Here is a 14,576-nt window from a genome sequence, read left to right as displayed (position 1 = left end):
ACTTCTCCGCTGTGAGGCACGGGTATTTTGCTATATATATAATATATGAATGACCTCCAAAGAGCGCTGAGACTTTTGATATCATGAACGTGTCTGCAAAAACTGTGGTCTCCTGCCCAGCAAAAGTCGAGCAGCCAGCGCGCGCATAGCTGTGCCGGCCTTTGAGACGCTGACTGCGCTTCTGCTTTAAGTCAAAGTGAGCACTTTTAATTTTTTTCATCCTCCCCCTGCGCTATAGCCCAGACAAGTGCAAACACGGGACCCCTTTTCTACACCACGGCAAAATAATATTAAGGCGATTCACACTTTCTTTTGCACGTATACGATTATGAGGTCCTCACCTCGGATTATGAAACACGCACACGAGTGGAGGACTGACAGTGCCATCACAGCCGATTAATGGCGGGGACGTCTCACCAGTCTACACAAGGCGATCATAACGTCAGCGAACACATCTCTCTATACTATATAAAAGAAAAAGGCAACTTTCCTTTCTTTACACCTTTTTTCCTTTTATCCCAAACCAAAGCCTTTCTCTCTTAACACTGCAGAGGACACAAAACTAATTTTCTTTAAATGCCGGTAAGGCACATTACCAGAGGCACAAATTTGAACGTTCACATAGAAAATGTAATTTCTATACCACAGCCGTCGTGTAGCGCCTTTCAAAAGGGATCAACTACCGAGAGATGATCCATATACATTTTAGCTGCTGTTAGTTACTTACCTGTTGTGTTACACAGTCTTTAAAATGTAGTTTACCTGAAACCACTCCAGTAGTGCTCAATGTACCTGTACTTCTTAAAACGTTAATGTTTTACTGTTTAATAACTTATAGACTATATTTTATTATTTTTCCCTTGCACTCAGTGACCAAAGCTATACACCTAGATAGGTATGTATATATATATATATATATATATATATATATATATATATATATATATATATATATATATATATATATATATATATATATATATATATATATATATATATATGTATGTGTGTGTGTATATGTAGATATGTATATAGATATGTAGATATGAAGATATGTATGTGTATATATATGTATGTATGTGTGTGTGTGTGTGTGTGTGTGTGTGTGTGTGTGTATATATATATGACAGCAGCAATCCAAGCTGTGAGAAAACACTAAAAAGGAGGCATGTCAGACGTTGTGGTACATTTTCTGATGCAGCTAGGCGAAAAAACTTTGTGACGCTGCCAAATACACAAAACAATTACTTTGACAATCATGTTACATTATTTTTAAAATGTTTCCTTTTCTTTTCATAACTTCTTTAACACATGACATCGCTGCGAAGCTGGTATTTTGCTATATATATATATATATATCACAGCGACACTCATAACAGTGACAAAACAATTACATTGACAATCATGTTACGTTATTTTCAAAATGTTTCCTTTTCTTTCTCTTTCCTTCTTTAACACACTACTTCTCCGCTGCCAAGCTGGTATATATATATATATATATATATATATATATATATATATATATAGAGATAGATAGATAGATAGATAGAGATATATATATATAGATAGATATGAAAACAATATATATATATATATATATATATATAGATAGATAGATAGATAGATAGATAGATAGATAGATAGATATGAGAACAACACTCATATCAATGACAAAACAATTACATTAACACTCAAGTTACGTTGTTTTTCAAATTTTTCCTTTTCTTTTTCGTACCTTCTTTAACACACTACTTCTCCGCTGCGAAGCGCGGGTATTCTGCTAGTATGAAATAATTGCTTGGAACTTTACTTTCAACATTTTTATACTTAACTAAAAGTAGGTTTACTAACAAGTAACAAGAGCATTACAAATGATCAGTTATCTGATTTCAGCTGATGCAACTATTGCTAAATTTTGCATGATCAGCCACCAAGACACTCTATAAAGAAAGGGATTTGAAACGCATTGTCAGTGACATCACAACTGACAGACAGAGAGAGAGAGAGAGAGAGAGAGACATGACAAGGGGAGAAGAGAGTACAAGCATCATGTCTGGCTTAAGAAGACAAAGACTGTAGCAACCAAAAGCCAATCAGCCTCCTGACGTTAAGCTTGCTGTGTGACTCTGATTTGAATTGTTCTGGTTGTATGTTTTAATCTATTATTATAATAGATAGATTTGGGTGTACGCACAGTTTCTCTGTGCAATCATTTAGATTGAAATTAAGTTTTTGTATTAGCTTACTGAAACTGCCTTGTTGTTTGCTAACACTAGCAATCACTACTACTTATTCAAGTTCTATAAGATCATTACTCTTGTCATAAGTATTAAGAAGTTCAATAATATAATAAGCTGTTCTCATTCATGGACACCACAAACATTAAACAGCACCCAAACTTTTGTTCTAAAATAAAGTAATGACTTCCTAAAAATGAATTTACTAAACTCTCTTAAAACCTAATGAATGATCTAGTGACCTTCAGTGTTTTGGCTACATCAAATTCATTTCTGTAATGTTCCTAAATTCCACTGCCATACATCTATTAAATTAAATTTGGTCTGTCTGGGATTCAATGGGAAGTATACAAGAACTTTTGCTTTAGTGAATTAGAATATATAGTGAAATACAATGTGACCCCCTACCAGTGGTGACAAATCTTGAAAATTTGAATGTTTCATTAAATGACTGGATTTAACATTGCTGCTGACCTCAATACATTGCATAAATTTCTTTTAGTAAGTCCAGCTTGCCTTATTTTGGTACAAATTAGTTTAATTTAAAGAAGATAAGCCAAATCCTTGATTAATAACCTCTGCACAACTTTTATTTCTTTCATTTACAGAATAGGGTAATTTGAAATGGATATGAATACAAAGGAAAGGAAAGGAACTTACCTAAAGGTTCTGTATCTCTTGATACTCATAACCAGCAGACGTCAGGTTCAGATGTGTTCAGAATATTTAGATTATGTATGAGATGCTTCAGGAAGATCCCTATAAAATAAATATATATGAACTCATTCTATAATACTATGAGAAATAAGCTATTCATACAAACAAAAATTGCTGAAAACAAGCAAACAAAAACATTTTTTTAAATGGTTAATGTGGACCGGAGAAACAATGTACAAGACTGAACCACTAGGAGGGGCCAATAAACAACATATTGTAATTTCCAGACTATTTCCCTAAAGATGGTTGGGGCTAATTGGGTGTTTGGCAAGAAAATGTCACAGGTGTGCTGAGTTTTGCGTTCCAGGAACCCCTGGAATATTCTCAATGCACCTTACAAGCCTAAGTGCCTTCTGGGGCATTGTATAAATACAGCTTTGCAGATAGTAATGGGGAATCACAGAGAAGAGCATGACACGTAATCCTGGATGATGACTGGGGCACTGAAAGAGTGAAATAGAATAGAAACCCTTATTGTCACTGTAAAATAATTTGCAACAAAATTACGAGCTCCACTCCAACTGGGTACAAAAGCAAAAGCCACTACTTTTGTGAAAATAGTCCTGGCTAGTTAGGTAATTTTCATTTTTTATGAGGTATTTTCTGTGGCTTTAACAGCTGAAAGGTTATTCTGCTAGAAGTGTAACTGTGAATTATTTGTTGTTGTGTCTTGGTCTTCCCATCTTAAAATAATAATACATTTTATTTATTCATAGGTGCCTTTCTAAACACTCAAGGACACCAAACAATAGATAAAACACACATTATAAACAAAACTAAAATATCCATCCATCCATTATCCAACCCACTATATCCTAAGTACAGGGTCATGGGGGTCTGATGGAGCCAATCCCAGCCAACACAGGGCGCAAGGCAGGAAACAAACCCTGGGCAGGGCCAGCCACACCGCAGCAAAACTAAAATACAGAATTTAAAATCAGACAGAGTAATTGTAGTAAAAGAGAAAAAGCAGTCTTAAACAAATGAATTTTAAGTTTAGATTTGAAAAGTGAGAATCTATATATATAATTCACTAAGGCAAGACAACCATGGAAAGCACGCTGGAAGAGGCGTGGATTCACTAAGCTGCCGACAAGTGAGACACCTATGGCGCACGCAGGAAAGAGCCACGCCCACCAACTCCAAGACCACTGGATACAACAACAACTCCATTGGCCACGCCCACTAACTCGGACGCGACGACACAGAAAAAATGGCGTCATTTATATTCGTCTGTCATAGATGCCACATGCAGTGCAGGTCAGGTTAATGTCATGCACCTCCGAGCTACGTTGACTGTTCATAGAGGCATGTTTCTAGTGGAGGTGAATCGCCATATGCAGCGTGTGAAACGGTTTGCGAGGGGTATCCCATGGGATCCTTAAAACAATCCTTTACAACTGAGGTTGAAGAACAATGAAGTAACTAGTCTTTAAAAACCAACTTTTCGGTTACGACGCACGACCGCGTGCACCATAGCAAACTGTTTTACACGCTACATACAGCTATTCGCTTCCGCGACAAACATGTGTCTTCTTAGATGCTCCTGCAGGAACAAGGAAGACGTTTTCCTGCCCACCAACGCCACGCGCCGTTTGTTATGCCGCTGGTTCACTATTGTGTTGTATTTTGCTCTCTCCAGAGTTCCATCTTTTCATTCACTTACTGTTGTATTCTCACACCAACCCGTTTTAGACATCCGTGTCTTTCCAGGAGTGTTTAGCATTCAATAAATAATTATGCATGACATTGACCGTGTGTCTATCCAGCGCAGAGAGGCGTGGGTAAGCCTTTGAACCCCATTCGGGCTGCAAGCCGAGGAATTCCCACTAAATGTGACTCATACGCTCCCACTCATTACGTCCCTACACTTTGTGCACACCCCCCTCCTACCGTGGTCGGGTATCTTGGTGGATTGTATATAGAAAAGCAGCCAAAACCGAGGGGTATCCCATGGGGTCCTTAAAACATTCCTTTAAAACTGAGGTTAAAACACAATGAAGTAGGCAGTCTTTAAAAAAAAGTTTTCGGTTACGACGCATGCCTGCGTGCACCATAGCAAACTGTTTTACACGCTACATACAGCAATTCGCTTCAGCGACAAACATGCGTCTTCTTAGATCATATGTGTCAAACTCAAGGCCCGCGGGCCACATGTACATCTGTACTGTGTAAAGACGGCGACTCAAGTGACGAGTTGGATGTGGACAAATGAGCGGGCAATGCATACTGAACAAGAAATCAGCCGACTAGCATGACGGACGGAGCTGAATCGAATTCATTCTCCTTTCCTCCCATTCCACACTCCGCGCCGTGCACCCCCATCCCTCCGTCTGGCAGGAGAAGGCGCGAGGACGGTGCGCCAGTTTTCAGTCACTTCAGACGATTGTGTGTTGGTTCGTTCTGTGCATTGTTACAATGTTGCTTTTCTTGCTGATTTATTACATTACCGATTTTTCAAATGTTAATTTTCTCCCTCTGCTTAAAAATCATTAAAAAACCGGCCTGATTATGCAGCGTATGGTACGCCGCAGGTTGGCTAGTGATTCAATATTTCTAAGTTCAGATGGTAGTGAGTTCCAGAGCTGGGGAGCAGAGCATTCAGTTCTGCATAGCGGTAAGACGGACGAAGGGGACAGTCAAGTGCATGGAGGAAGAGGATCTAAGGGTACGGGAGGGAATGGCAACATGGAGGAGGTCAGACAGATATGGAGGGGCAAGGTTATGGATAGCCTTAAAAGTTAACAGAAGAATTTTGAATTGAATGCGGAACTTAACTGGAAGCCAGTGAAGCTGCGGCAAGACGGGAGTGATATGGTGAATAAAGGAGGTTCTAGTAATGATCTTGGTGCTTGTTACAATATTCTGGGACAAATATTTGAAAAATCTTGCAACTGATGTTATAGGCAAAGTGTAAGGATCCGATGCAAGGATGAATGGCATAAAATAGGATATGTACTGTATCTGGTTAGTCCATCCAACCATTTACTGAACCTTTTTAATCTAGTTTCAGGGTAATGGGTGGGACGAGCTTACCCTGGCAGGATCACATTCAATTCAGAAATCAGCTGATGACGAGGCATCAGTTCTTCTCATAAATACTGTTTATTTTAAAATGAATAATTGGTAATATCTTGTGTAATATTATGTTGTGGGCACATGATGTTATTTTAATATGAAATGTTAAGTAATGTCATGAATATCTGCAGCTGGTTTGGGAACTGAGGTCATACATTATTAGCTCAGAGTTCCCACAAAGGCAATGTTGAACCATAACACTAGTAACAGCTGTACAAAAGTGTGGCTTTTGCATTTCTGCTTTTTTTCTGGCTTTTGACTCTCATTTTTGTTACTTAAGTCTTTGATTTTCTACTTGATTGGATGCTTTAATTTGTGATTGCTAAAAAAATGTAATATTTTTGAAAGCCTTTCCTAATAAGCATCTATGAACTAAAACTCTGAAGTGTTGCAGCATGCATTCTGTGTGTAGTTATCTCGGTCTTCACATGGTCACTCCTGTTTCCTTTGTCTGAGTGATGTGTCTAAACTGTGCTCATGGTTATTTCATTCAACTTTTATATTCTGCATTATATTAAACTGCATACCATTACTAACCCATGTACAATGCATTCAGTACCAAAGGAAAAACTGGAAGTGTATCAGCAGTTAGTAAGATATGAAGTCATGACTTAAAAAAGCACTTGCACGTGGGTGGTGTAATAGTGTAATATTCATAAAACAAGCTGAAATGAAAGTAGTCTTGAAAAAATGGCATAAGAAATTAGGTTACCAATTCTTGTTCTGCAGCAGCAGTATTCCTGAATATTAAAAAAATAATACTTAGGGCTCCAAGGTGTCATTTAAGTAAATTCATAAATAGCTTTTTTCATCTATGAACAGAGTAACAAGATATTGCTCTTTAAACTGTGAGATGTTATTTCTTTTGGATACACAAATACGGATAAATTGGGACTGGAAATACAAACAAAGTCTTACATGTTAAAGATGAAAACCAAACCAACAACTCAAAGTACCTAACCAGAATGTTAACAAGACGTTGTGTTGTAAAATTGTCAGAAACCCATAACCCTAAAACTTAATCTGGTTATCTGGAACCTAACACACTGCAAATATTGATCTGGATTATCCACACACTTGGCTGAAGATACAAATGTCATTTGGCGCATCTTCCAAGATCAAACCCTGTGACAGAAAGCCATCACACTATGGCAGCGGACACCCACTGAAAAACAAAATGGTGTAGCAGTAAATTCAAAACAAAGCGCATGTAAAAAATAAAAGTGAAGCTAAGTTCTTCATTGTTCAAAACTCTCATGGAAAAATAAATAGTCCAAAGGACAAATTTATTTAAAAAATGGTTAAGGTTACTAACATCTTAAAAAAAACTCATTATGAAAGGAACAAACTGGATCTGGATGTTTTAATAAAGCATTTGAGAGCTTCGAATATAACATGTAACTTGTGTTTTAAAAATCTTTGTTGCTTTCTTTTTCAACTCAGAGCAATACAAATCTTTAATGAACTCTAAATCTTCTGTGTTATGCTGCAGCAGTAAAATATCATCACTTATTTAACAGTTCATAGTATATAACATTTAATTGAGTTCATAACAAAGCCACTGGCATTTTTAAACCCTGTAAAGATGACATACTTGACATGAAATTCACATTTACCAATTTGTACATTATGGATGAATTTCCCCATATCTTTAGCAGCCAGAGGATGTACGCCATCATGCTGTAAGATAAGGAGCCCAAGGCAATACATTTGGGCAGGTTAATTTTTTTTTCATGTTTTATGCTTAAAACCATTAAACACTATGTTATTCATAATATTTCTCATCCCTTAAATAAATCAAAACGTCTCCCCAAACATGAACAATTCACACCCAAGGATTGGAAGAAAATGATAAGGAAAATGCAATGAGAAATTATTAAACCGAGTATCAAAACCAGAGCATAAACACAAAACTCATGTTCAAAATGAACTTTGCAAAAACCCAAACAATAACTATAAACTCCAACAATCACTGGAAAAAAAAACAACACTAGGATAACAAGCTACTGCAGGACACCATCTTATATGGGCAGAGCGTGATGACACCGCATTTTATGTAAAGCAATGATAAAACACATGGCCACATCTTTCAAAGATTACCACACCACAAAATAAGTATGAATGTACAAAAATATGTAATCAATAAAATACATTAAAAATATGTTGAAATAAACACTGCAGACATTAAAAAATTATTCTCGGGAAACCACTGTCTTTTCCCTTGGCTGCCCTGCAATACAGCCCAGATTTTCCACAGCTCCTTCCATCAGGCTCCATGTGCTCTCATATGCTTGATGCATTGTTTTCCTACACATTTACACAGCCTGGTCTGTTTTTCTCTTGTGTGGTCAGAGGTAACATCATCTACTTTCCCTAGGCTGATCCAATCTGGGATCTTCCTGTAGGCTCATTGCCATCAACATACCCAGGGCCAATCATGCAGGTTCACCATCCTATACACCAGAATAAGCTGTGCATTGCTTTCTGCACATGGAGAAATAGTTTACAGACGAGATGAAAAGTTTATATACTAACAGCAAAAACTTTGCGAATAAGATTTGTTTACGAATTTTTGGTGAAGTGAGACTAAGTTTTTGTCTATCACTACTTGTAATTGATTAAGTAATTAGCAAAAAGGAAAAAAAAGGTTTCACTTAAAAAGTTCACAGTAATCCCTCCTAGATCGCGGGGGTTGCGTTCCAGAACCCCCGCGATAGGTGAAAATCCGCAAAGTAGAGACCATATGTTTGTATGGTTATTTTTATATATTTTAAGCTCTTAGAAACTCTCCCACACTGTTTATAAATATTCTCCGCACAGTTATACAGTAAACTCTCATTTATAGCGGTTGATCCGCTCCAGACAGATAAATGGATTTCCAAGAAGTAGGATTCTTTATTTATAAATCTAATATTTTCGCAGTTAGAGCATTGAAAACTTGTTTACGACATTCTAAATACGTTTTCTAACATTATTAGAGCCCTCTAGACATGAAATAACACCCTTTAGTCAAAAGTTTAAACTGTGCTCCATGACAAGACAGAGATGACCGTTCTTTCTCACAATTAAAAGAATGCAAACAGATCTTCCTCTTCAAGGTGCGCGTCAGGAGCGGAGAATGTCAGAGAGAGAGTAAAGTAAACAATGAAAAATCAATAGGGCTGTTTCGCTTTTAAGTATGCAAGCACCGGGATAAAGCGGCGCAATGAAGGGATCAATGTGAAGGTAGCCCTTCAGCATTTTTTTACAGGCGCGTCTGTATCTTCTAAGCAAACAGCCACTGTGCAAACAGCCCCTCTGCTCACACCCACTCCGTCAGGAGCAGATAATGGGGCTAAACATACGCCTCCATGATGGTATTGCATGATGAATAAGTATCTGCCTGTATTTCTCAGAGAGAGTGAGACACAGAGAAAAGCAAACAATGAAAAATCAATACGGGCTGTTAGAGCTTTTAAGTGTGCGAAGCACCATGCGGGAAGCATATCTTATATCATTGAGGAGTTTTATTTAATATGTAATACGTGCTCTGATTGGGTAGCTTCTCAGCCATCCGCCAATAGCGTCCCTTGTATGAAATCAACTGAGCAAACAAACTGAGGAAGCATGTACCATAAATTAAAAGACCCATTGTCCGCAGAAATCCGCGAACCAGTGAAAAATCCGTGATATATATTTAGATATGCTTACATTTAAAATCCGCGATGGAGTGAAGCCGTGAAAGTCGAAGCGCGATATAGCGAGGGATTACTGTACTTTATTACTTACCGTGTCCCAGAAGTTCAGGACAAAATATCTTATATCTTTATGATTAGTTTAGTTTTTAACAACAAAAAATACAATACGCCTCAGTCATTTCTCTGGATCATTCTGCATCGTATTCTCTTAATTGACAAGGTACATTATTTTGGTTGGTGAGTGATGGGAAGGTAAATAAACTGGTCTATGTTTTTTTTTTACCTTTCTCTTCTAAACAAAAGCCCAGAATTACCACAGTACCAGTGACATTGCCCTGTTTACTGCCAAGAACTTCAGATACCATTCTTGGCAGTACATACATACAAAAAAAAAATCAGAAATATTTCTATTAGTATTACTAATATGATAAAGTAAGTACATGACATTGTCAATTCTTCAGTCTAAAAATAACATGGCATCATAGCTTATGTTTGCAAATGTGCGTCTGAACAAAGTACAAGACTTCCAGAATAATGTGCTTTGAATCGACAATTCCATAGTGGACCTTTCTGCTTATTATTCACAATTCTATATTTAGTGAAAAGCCTAATAATAATATATCGCCATCAGAACCTCAGACCAGTTTTCAAGCATGTGGTGAAGAAGTGATGATTTTTTTTGTTTTACAGTCATAGGACTAGGACCCCTCAAAATTACTAAAATCCACAATGAATTTTTCTTGATACTATGGAACTCAAAAGGAAAACATGAGTTCATATACTTGAAAGCTAATGCTTGCCCAAAATTGAGTCTAGCATCCCAGTGAATCTAGAACTAGATGGATGAAAAAGAAGCAACTAAAGATCTGGAACGGCCCATGTCTAAGTCTCACCCCAACTGTGATGCAATAAAGGAACCTTAAGAGATTTGTGCATAAATGAAAGCCCTAAAACATCCATGAATAACAAGGAGGAATGGACCAAAATGACTCCAAAATGATAAAAATCATTGTGACCCCAATAAAAAAAACGTTATTTCTGATAAAATTGGTTCCTATTTTTTGCTGAATCAATAATGGCAAAGTAAAATGCTTGTGCTGTCTGTCACCTAACATTTATCTAAACTTAGACATGATGAAGAGTAGATGTTATTTGGAGGGGTGTAGATGATTGTACTGATATATAAAACTACTGAATAAAAAGAGGGTGTACTTGCTCTTCCACGTCACTGTACACTATAATATTTTAGTATGTCATCATTGCTTATCACCACTTTTAATTACAAAGTATACTTTAAATTGCGTAATTGAACAGAAAACATTTCTCATTTTACATCTAGAAATTAAGGACAGTTAATGGCAAAGTTGTTTTCCTCCTAGGTCACTTTATGTGAATTTTGAATGTTGTATCCAGATTCACATAAATTTCCCCTAACAGATAAACATACAAACATACATACAAACTAAAGCCTAAACCAACAATTTCCAAATTGTTGGTCCTTTGTGAACTTTACGCTTTCAATGTGATAACCAACTACCTTCCATACACTTTTCTGTGCACCAGAAACATAGGTAGCAAATTGGGGGCCCATGTGAAAGCTTTTATGGTGTCCCCCATATAATATTAAAGAAAAGAAACATAAAGACATCAAGAACAAAGTTTTAAAAAAATGTAGATATATTTATTGGAATACAGAGTTTCTTTCAAATACGTTTTTGTATGTTAAATTTTAAATTTTTCTGTAAGAGAATGACACTGCAAATACATTATTTCAGAATCATGAATAAGTCACTTGAAAGCATGTGCCAACGAGCTGGCTGATGTTCTCTGCTCCATCTTCAACCTTTCCCTCAGTCAGCACATCGTTCCGTCCTGCTTTAAGACTACGATCATCGTCCTCCTTGCTAAAAAAAGTCCATTCCTGAATGATTACAGGCTGGTAGCTGGTATGCTCTTTGTTGACTACAGCTCCACCTTTAACATGGTTATCCCCCATAAACGCACCCATAAACTGTCTGCACTTGGCCTGCACCCCTGCAGAGAGTGGTAAAGACTGCTGAGAAGATCACCAGGACCCCACTGCCCTCTCTGCAGAGCATCTACAACTGCAGAGGAAAACTGCCTCGATCCTCAGGGACCCCAGTTTATAACCATGGTTCACCTCATTCTATCTACCTCACACAACTACTGTATATTTGACGTGTCCATCACACACCTACCTGCACATTACACTTTATATTTCTATTCTGTTTTTATACTTTATGCTGCCTCTGTTACTAGTTATATTTATTTGCTACTTATTATTTATGTTTATCTTTATATGTTGGTTTTGTCATTTGGTGTGGACAGGAAAGAAAGAATTTCATTGTACAGGGAAACATGTTTCCTTACTGTGCACATGACAATAAACTTTGAACTTGAACTTGAGATATTTGCAGGTTATTTATTTGATTGAAATGTGAAGTTATTTAAAACTACTGCAGCATTGATTTTTTTAAAATGAGTAGGCACCTCAGGAGAAGTGGACAATTTACTGTTTCATATGTTTTTTCATTAATTTGTCTGGTAATATTAATGAGAGAAAGCACGCATTGAATTGTGTTATATCAGGTCAATTGTTTTTTTCTAAGTTTAACAAATTATGTTTTACAATTCATACAAATGTTACTGTAAAACACACAAATAAACCAGAAAATCCCTGTTAATCATATTCTCATATTAATGGTTTGATCACAATGAAAACTAGAAAATTATTCTTGTAAATGCTAGTTATATAGGAAAACTAATTATACTAATAACAGATACTTTTTTCCTTCTAGATTTCTTTTGGGCAAATTCCTTGACAAAACTTAGCGTGTTTCTTTTTTTATCTCTTTTCTTTGTTAGAGAGAAATGACATAGTCTCATATAGTTTTTTAATACAAGCTTTCTGTTGATGCATAAAATATTACATTTGTTTATTTTTTACAAAGATACATAGCCTAATCACGTTCCTTACGAGCAGCCATGGGCAGCAACTGCTCGACTGTAAAAGTGTCTCAGCGGGTAGAGCCTACTTTGTATTATGTATTGTATGTATTAAACATTATGTTACTGCACTGCTGACAGCCCTTTTTAATTACAAAAACAGTAAATAATTCTGTACGATTAAAAGTAAAAATAGTAGAGCTGACTGGTGCAAATACAAGAATTTGGTGTACCTTACTTATACAGTCTCAATTACTAGAAGTAATACATACTGTGATCCACGGCCGGGGCTGGAGCCCGGCTGGGACGCCCAGGAGGACCAGAGGAGGGCTTGTGCCTCCTCCAGACTGTGAGGGTGCGTCCGTCCTGGTTATGTTGGGGGCCTCGGGTACAGGGCTTAGAAGCCCAGCCCTGTAGGGACCCGTGGCCACCGCCAGGCGGCGCCCCGTTACCGGAATATCCCTTGTGGTCCCCGGCAGGGGCTGGAGCCCGGCCGGGACGCCCAGTACAACCAGGGCGATCGCCCCCTTGCAGTCTGGAGGAGGCACAAGCCCTCCTCTGGTCCCCTGGGTGTCCCGTATGGAATTTTAGGATATGTGTTAAAAACCCATAGTGAGCAATTAGCTGGTGTTTTCACTGACATCTTTAATATCTTACTGGCATAATCTGTGGTCTCCAACCATTTGAAAAGGACAGCTATTATCCATTCACCACAGAGAACAAATGCAAATTATCTGAATAATTCTAGACTGATAGCACTCATTTCCACCAGGATAGAAAACTTTAAGAGATCTCTAGTTTGCATTTCATTACAACCAGTACTCATAGGATGGCATGTCTTTCATTTCATGCCATTCCTGCACATCTGGATGATACAAACTGCTATTACAGAGTGAAAGACTACAGTTAAGCATTTCCAATAGCTGTAATATCAAAACTGACCACCGCATTCCTTAACTTGGGACTTGTCACCCTTAACAACAGGATTTTGGAAATTGGCAAACCTCAACTTGTGCAGGCTGGAAGCATCAGTTCCTCTACATTAGTCTTCAAAGCAGAAATCCTACAGGGACCATTTCAGTGCTCCTTGTTCAACTATAAATATATGGTCAGACACAGCTCCAACTCCATCATTAAATTTGCAGATGATACCACCATCACAGGTTTGACCATCAACAATAATGAGACGGTTTACTGAGATAAGGTTTACCTATGGTCACAGTGGATATAGAATACTGATCTCACCTTTAGTGTTAGCGAAGCCAAGGAGCTGGTCATAGACTTTAGGGAGCAGAATGCAATACACATCTGCATCAAAGAGAAGCTGTTAGTGCTGGGAGATATACCGGTTCATACCGAAAGCCATTTTTATTTTTGTTATGATATGGATTTTTCTTATACCGCAACACCGGTTTAAATTGCCTAAACAACGTTTGTAACATGGCACAGCGTGAAGCTGTTCAAAGGGGGACCTTTTTCACTGCTACACTGCTAATCACATATAACGTATTACATGCGCTAGTGGAAGTGTTGCGCGGGAGTTCTTTTTCACTGCTACACTGCTAAATAGGCATGCAACGGAGTACATGCGGTAGTGTAGGTTTTGCGCGGTGAAAATGGACAGAGAACATTCCGAAACTGAAGCTGTAGCAGACGATAATGTTGAAAAAAAGGAGTCACATCCGTTGCCTGGAGATACTTTGGCTTTAAAAGGTCGGATGTGAACCATTATGTTCAATTGTGTGAATACTGTTTCTATACTACTGGATAATACTGCAAGCCAAGTTGTACTTGTTTTATTTTTTTTTAATACAGTGTAATGTACCTGGGTACTGTGTAATGGTGTGACGACATGTTGACTTTATTCTCGACATTTCCACTTTAATCTTGACGCTTAGGA

The 14,576-nt window shown here is 37.6% G+C and overlaps 1 protein-coding gene across 1 annotated transcript in view; it reads right to left on the bottom strand.

Moving 5' to 3' along the window:
• The window catches only part of lingo4b (leucine rich repeat and Ig domain containing 4b), a 111,149-nt gene that overhangs the window by 29,153 nt on the left and 67,420 nt on the right, over positions 1 to 14,576 (bottom strand). The window contains exon 2 of the mRNA XM_039750897.1: positions 2,898 to 2,996. The gene's annotated coding sequence lies outside the window, so the exon portion shown is untranslated. The remainder of the gene's footprint in view (positions 1 to 2,897; positions 2,997 to 14,576) is intronic.

The sequence above is a fragment of the Polypterus senegalus genome, chromosome 1 (genome assembly GCF_016835505.1).
Source record: "Polypterus senegalus isolate Bchr_013 chromosome 1, ASM1683550v1, whole genome shotgun sequence".
Taxonomy (NCBI): domain Eukaryota; kingdom Metazoa; phylum Chordata; class Cladistia; order Polypteriformes; family Polypteridae; genus Polypterus; species Polypterus senegalus.
This window is presented reverse-complemented; position numbering and strand designations above follow the sequence as displayed.